This window comes from Salvelinus sp. IW2-2015, unplaced genomic scaffold (genome assembly GCF_002910315.2).
Source record: "Salvelinus sp. IW2-2015 unplaced genomic scaffold, ASM291031v2 Un_scaffold1862, whole genome shotgun sequence".
Taxonomy (NCBI): Eukaryota; Metazoa; Chordata; class Actinopteri; order Salmoniformes; family Salmonidae; genus Salvelinus; species Salvelinus sp. IW2-2015.
The window spans coordinates 9,081-16,571 of record NW_019943227.1 but is presented as its reverse complement, the minus strand read 5'-3'; the positions used below and the strand labels follow the sequence as shown (position 1 = coordinate 16,571).

The window sequence follows — 7,491 nt, the reverse complement described above, 5'->3', positions numbered from 1 at the left end:
ATAATTCTCAAATAGCTCTTTGTGTGTGAGTCCGGAGAATTAACAATAGACTTAGGAAAGGTGCAAGAATGTATACTCCCTACTGATAAGAAGACCGGGAGATGTGTGGAGTAGTACCAAAGTGGGAATACTTCCTATTAACCTACAGCCTGACAGGGGAAGTCTGGATACAAGCATGAGGATGTGTTTAGAGCCTTCATTTTTGTCGACCCCAGCAGAATAGTATCCCAAAGGTATAGAGTCAGGATAAGGGAGAGTGGGAATCGTCATGTTATCAAACTTTGGCTTTTGCCATATTTGATTATGCATAGCTTAACGAATTACTAATACTTGTCATATTTTGTGTTTTCTTTTGCTTTTCAAGTGTTTTGCTATCACTCTCTTAGGAATCCGAAGGAGGAAGAGAAAGTCAAAAGCTCCAGCTGAAATGGAGAAAGTCAAAAGCTCCAGCTGAAATGTCATTATCAGTTGTACAATAGGATGGGGAATAAGAGTGTGCATAGTGTGATTATAAGTCAGAGGCCATAAATCTTGGAGGTGTAAACATACAAATCAACTGAGAATGTTAATCGCGTTTTATTTTCTGTTAATTGATAAGTAATTTCAAAGTTTATATCATGTTGAACAGTATGGAGTTACTATTCAAAAAGGAGGGACTGTTGGATTCTATTTTGAAATATACTTATTCACGTTACCAGACTAGAACTAATTGATTACTGTACATGTATAAGGAATGTATATGTTGGGGTCAATGGAGGGTGGATAAGAACTAGGTGTATGGAAAGTTAACTGAGTGAGACAAGGGGGAGTGCAGAAAGTTGACATTCTGTCAGTACAACTCATGGCTCCTAATGGTTTCAGTCACTGATAAGGTAGGACAGTGGTGGATTTAGGGAGGAGCGAGTTATTTGGCTCGAGGTCAGGTCAGATGGAGTGAAAAGGAACAGTCCTATCTCACAAAGGTTCTAGCATCAGGCAGGGCCATGACTACACCATTGAGAGGAACCAATTAAGTTCCTGGCTTGGTAACAGAGATGTACTGGCTGTCTAGATGTGCAAGTCGACTCCGCCTAGTACAGTATACATTTAAATAAAATATGTTTTAAGTGAACGTTTATATTTGAAAATAGACTGAAAAATCTACTTCAAACAACTGGTGAAATTGTTTACGATTCAAACCTTCTCAACCAACTGTGCTGATTTTTTTCAATGGAATATTTTATATGAATTACCTTTTTCTTGGATATTGTACAGTGACATTATGTCCACAAAGCATAACCCTGCCGTCACCATAGTAATATTACAAAAAGGACACTACAAACCAAGTCTTAACAGAATATGCCTCCAACGTCAACAATATACCTTAAGAAAAGTATTAAGTCAAAATTCATAATTTGATCACTCTAGTAAATAGTTCCTCAAATACCCAACATCAACAAGAAATGTAATGCACCATAGAAATTGTAAGGGCCAATCAGCTACAGCAATTTTTCATGATGAGGTTATAAAATAAAACCTGACATGACATAATGAAATATGTCATGAAGACGTCATTGCAACCAGTTGCAAGCTGGGTCAGAACCAACAGACAGTCAGTGGGTTAGTGTTGCGGCCCTCCATGTACGGCCCGGGGCAGAGGCATAAGGAACACGGGGAGATGAAGCTGCACCATGAGGAGTGGAGGAGAACCATGCTGTCTGCATCATAGAAGGACACCCTCTCCCTGTCACAGTCTAGGTACAGCCCCACCCTACGAGGCCCGGCCTGGGCCTCAGCCTGAGTACCTGGGTCACCACCAGCAGCCATCAGGGGCGTCTCCACACCATCATGGCTGAACACCAGGCCCTTCTCAGGCTTCAGGTGCAACATTATCTCCCTCTCTGGAGACAGGACAGACTCTTTTCCGGAATCTTCCTTCACCTTCAGCCCCACCCCCCAGTCCAGCTTCCCCCCCACCTCCACTTCCCAGTAGTGCTGCCCTGTTTGGACGGTTTCTGTGGAGACGACGGTGGTGGTGGTGGCGTAGTCACGGTAGTACTTGAAGCCGAAGCCGAAGCCGGCCTTCTGGTCTGCGTGCCTGACACTGGCCCCACCCTCTGATACCTTTAAATAGGAATCATCACTGCTGCTAAGGGTGAGGCGCACAGGAACTGAGGGGAAGAGTTCAACAGACAGAGAGAGAGATGGAGTTAGAGACACACACTTTCCCATGTTCTCTCCTTCACCTGGTTTCCCCAGTCTGTCCTCAGTCTCACCTGGTTTCCCCAGTCAGTCCTAACTCTCAGCTGGTTTCCGCAGTCAGTCCTCACTCTCACCTGGTTTCCCCAGTCTGTCCTCAGTCACACCTGGTTTCCCCAGTCAGTCCTAACTCTCAGCTGGTTTCCGCAGTCAGTCCTCACTCTCACCTGGTTTCCCCAGTCAGTCCTCACTCTCACCTGTTTTCCCCAGTCAGTCCTCATTCTCACCTGGTTTCCCCAGTCAGTCCTCACTCTCACCTGGTTTCCCCAGTCAGTCCTCATTCTCACCTTGTTTGACAACCTTTAGCATCTCCTTCCACATGCAGAAGGGCAAGTGAGTCTCGTAGAGGCCGAGATTGAAAGAGTCAGGGGTCACAGACAGACCTCTAACCTTTGACCTGTACCTGAAACAGACAGGGTTGAAATCACCACAAAAAGTTCACAATTTTGGAGTTAGACTGTCTGGAACAAACATTTCCTATCAAAGCAATAATTAATCGTGGGGACACTGGTGGCCATATTGGTCTAAAAGACACAACATATCTCTCAGAAGGCAATACAAGGCCTATACATACAGTACCTGTCAAAAAGTTTGTCTTTATTTTGACTATTTTCTACATTGTAGAATTATAGTGTAGACTTCAAAACTATGAAATAACACATATGGAATCATGTAGTGACCAAAAAAGTGTTAAACAAAACAATCACTCGACCTCAACCTAATTGGGATGGTTTGGGATGAGTTGGACCACAGAGTGAAGGAAAAGCAGCCAACAAGGGCTCAGCATATGTGGGAACTCCTTCAAGACTGTTGGAAAAGCATTCCTCATGAAGCTGGTTGAGAGAATGGCAAGAGTATGCAAAGCTGTAATCAAGGCAAAGGATGGCTACTTTGAAGAATCTCAAATATAAAATATATTTTGATTTGTTTAACACTTTTTGGGTTACTACATGATTCCATATGTTATTACATAGTTTTCATGTCTACACTATTATTCTATAATGTAGAAAATAGTAAAAATAAAGAAAAACCCTTGAATGAGTAGGTGTGTCCAAACTTTTGACTGGTACTGTATATTTGCTCATGTCATTGTATTCATGTGTGTATATTTAATGTTTTTGCACTTAGGTTTGGCTGTGTCCTTCATCTTCATCCCCTCAATAACAGGAAGGCCTCTTTCACTCCACCACTGTGAACACACACACATACACACACACACGCATCAAATCACTAATTATGAAAGGCAGACCACAAGACAACCAGTAACTAGACTCTGTGAGACTCCTCTCACCTCTAGAAAGTGGTCAGACTTAGGTATCTCCAGAGCAGACTGCAGTCACTTCCATCTCCCTCCCAATCATCAGCCTGTTCTCTATCACACAATCATTCTTCAGCATGGCCGCCACAGTTTTCTTCTCTTCCCTCTCCTGCTCCTCCTTCAACTCCTCCTCCCTCCTCCTCAGGAACTGGTGCAGCTCCTCGAAACAGGAGGAGATGTGAGCCGACAGGCTTTTAGACTTCTCCTGTGATGGGATGGAAATGTTTGACTGTATGACACACCACTTTCTTCAAGCTTTACTAAAGTCACATTCACAGATTAGTAAATTATTCAATACAATAACACATACAATACAACTTTATTTTCCATTAGTTACAGCCAACAGAAATGTGTCTTCTGCTCTGTTCTCAATCCCCCCCCCCCCCCCCCCCCAGACAGCACGCATCACACATACAGTTGAGACGAGCACAGGGTCAAGCTGCAGTGCAACGCCACTGGATGGAGAGTAAGTTGTGGCGTTAAGGGCCTTGCCCAAAGGCACAACGGTAAGGGAATGTCTTGAGGATGTGAACCCAGCAGCCCTCCAGTTGCCAGATCAATCAGTTAGTTTCGGGCAAGATTAAATCTATCAGCGTGGTTGGGTTGATAATTTACATGTTCTATGCAGTGTTGCATGTTTTCTGTACTATGTGTAGGTGTGAGTGAGAGAGAAAGAGATGCCCTCTCCTTGGTCTTGATGATCTCAGAGGCCTGCTGTTGGTTCAGTCCTTCCATTTCACGGTTCTCTTTCACCAGGAACCCACAGAGCTCCCCTCAGAACGTTCTAACAACACAGAGACCAGGATTCAATCAAATGCCCCCTACCAAGCAAGCAATTTTTTCAATAAAAAATGTAATGTAATCTACTCCTTTGCAATGGGGCAGAGATACATGTTTGACGTTTTAAAGCTAATTTCCTGCAATTCTACACATTTTACAGTGACTTATGCCATGTTAATGATATCTGAGTGAGAGTGACTAACAATATCAATGGAGGCACCCTGGAGGTCAGGACCCCTGGGCACGTGCCCTGCATGCCTGGTCGGTATTCTGCCGACTAGCTGACCCTCATTAACCGGTCAACGAACGGTAGGAAAATGTCCAACCAGTAAAATGACGTGACCAACAGAAAATACTATCAGAGAACAGTGGGGAGAAGAAGTATTTGAAACACTGCCGATTTTGCAGGTTTTCCTACTTAAAAAGCATGTAGAGGTCTGTAATTTTTTATCATAGGTACACTTCAACTGTGAGAGACGGAATCTAAAACAAAAATCCAGAAAATCACATTGTATAAGTAATTAATGCATTTTATTGCATGACATAAGTATTTGATACATCAGAAAAGCAGAACTTAATATTTGTACAGAAACCTTTGTTTGCAATTACAGAGATCATACGTTTCCTGTAGTTCTTGACCAGGTTGCACACACTGCAGCAGGGATTTTGGCCCCACTCTCCATACAGACCTTCTCCAGACCCTTCAGGTTTCGGCGCTGTCGCTGGGCAATACAGACTTTCAGCTCCCTCCAAAGATTCTCCGTTGGGTTCAGGTCTGGAGACTGGCTAGGCCACTCCAGGACCTTGAGATGCTTCTTGAGATGCTTCTCACTCCTTAGTTGCCCTGGCTGTGTGTTTCGGGTCGTTGTCATGCTGGAAGACCCAGCCAGAAATATAACACATAGAATGCCCACCCTAATCACACCCTGGCCTAACCAAAATAGAGACTAAAACCCTCACTATGCCCAGGGCGTGACAAGAGATGACTAGAAAATTATTCGGTTTACCGTTTTATCTGTGGATTAATTGTCGGAGTAGAGGACCTTGTGCATTTCAGGTAAAATAACAACCCAATGTTTATATCCCAGAACAAATGAGCTAGCAACAGCAAGCTATAAATGTTTATTTCTTTTTGACCTGTCCCCAAATTGTTTTGATATTTCAACCTGTGTGTCCTGATAGCGTCTGGTGTGGGGGGACAAAATCAACATGTGCGATGGTGCACTCAGACGCACACGTGCGCGCGGTCTGGTCAGAATGTTAGGCACTGCATCGCAGTGTTGCGGCATCACTACAGCCTGGGGTTCGATCCCAGGGTTTGGCCAGGGGGGCTTTCCATGGCTCATTGCACTCTAGCGACTCCTTGTGGCGGGCCGGGCACCTGCAAGCTGACTGCGGTCGTCAGTTGAACAGTGTTTCCTCTGACACATTGGTGAAGCTGACTTCCGGGTTAAGCAAGCGGGTGTTAAGAAGAGCGTCTTGGCGGGTCATGTTTCAGAGGACGCATGACTCGACCTTCGCCTCTCCCGAGCCTGTTGGGGAGTTGCCGCGATGAGACAAGATCGTAATTGGATTGCAATTGGATTTCATGAAATTGGTGAGAAATAGGGTGGTATAATGAAAAAAAAAGTCTATAGCCTATTATAGAACATGCAACTCCTGTAATGAAGCAGCTAATTAAACGTCATTTTTAAACATTTGACAAATTGAAATTAGCGGAAAACACAGTTCTAAACAGCGAATGAAAATCTCCATTAGAAACTTAGAAAGAGGGGAAATCTAATAGCAACTGCAAGGATGGGTTGCTAATATGACTAGGATTGTGCCTTTGGCTTCTGGACAACAAAAGAAAGTTGACATGAAAACCAATAGAACAGGAGAGAAAGGCTGGTTGATGGCATCAGGAAGTCTTTATAAAATAATTGCCTCCACGTTTCTATGGATGTATTTTCGCAAAGGATACTTTGAAGCAAGGTAAGACATGCCTCATTATTTACTAAAATGTTTAGGTTTCAAACAATTTTTAGGCCTCCTGAGTGGTGCAGTGGTTTAAGGCACTGTGTTGCAGTGCTAGCTGTGCTACTAGAGATTCTGGGTTCGAGTCCAAGCTCTGTTGCAGCCGGCCCGTGTCATCCCGGTTAAGGGAGGGTTTGGCCGGCAGGGATGTCCTTGTCCCATCGTGCACTAGCGACTCCTGTGGCGGGCCAGGTGCAATGCACGCTGACACGGTTGCCAGGTGTACAGTGTATCATCTGACATATTGGTGCGGCTGGCTTCTGGGTTAAGCGGGCATTGTGTCAAGAAGCGGCTCGGCTGGGTTGTGTTTCGGAGGACGCACTGCTCTCGATCTTCGCCTCTCCTGTGTCCGTACGGGAGTTGCAGCAATGGGACAAGACTGTAACTACCAATTGGGGAGAAAAAGAGATAAAAAAAAGGTTTCAAACTATTTTACTGACTCAAGCTCACATTGCAAAGTGGTGGGTGATGCGCTGATAGTCAACGGTAGGCAGGCTATAGACTATGCATCCAAATGGTGAATGGGAGGCGCGCTTTACGAGTTGAGATTGAGAAATAGAAATGGCTACTTTTTAATCGTCGCCACAAGTTTTAACACATGATTACATATAGAATTGTTATTTTGGGGGGCTGACAAAAGCAGGTTTCACTCCAGTAGCCTACAGGCATTTTTGAGGAGCTACTCTCATGCTGTCTGACAGGTGGTAGGCTATTCCGCTCCTCAAACTAGGCTCTCTGTATGTGTGATAAATAAAATGCATGACGACTAACGAAAATACAAATGAGCCAATTTAATTCCACAAAATGATGCAAATGAACCTATAGACCGATAAGCTTGACTGGTCAAATGTATTTTCGGCGGCTTTAACGGTTAACCGTTAACATCCCTAGTTGGGGGTACCAGACCAATTACGAATTGGAGAATCTTAAACAGGTGTCGCTATGTGGAACATTTTGAGGTTTCATGATCATAAGACTTGGTGTGATGTAACAGAACACGGGTAAAAGAATTAAGTTCATACCAGATGTCCCTCATCAAAGTTTTGGGGTGTTTACCTAGGTAGAGTCAAACCATGTTCAAGATCACTCCCTTATTCAGCTTTAAAAGAGTTGCAGTTTAATAGAAAGTCTGTCTAAGT

General features: G+C 44.0%; 1 pseudogene; it reads right to left on the bottom strand.

Annotated features, from left to right (window-relative positions):
* Positions 1-560: 560 nt before the first annotated feature.
* LOC112072240 (nuclear factor 7, brain-like) lies at positions 561-5,208 on the bottom strand (annotated as a pseudogene).
* Between the last annotated feature and the right edge of the window lie 2,283 nt (positions 5,209-7,491).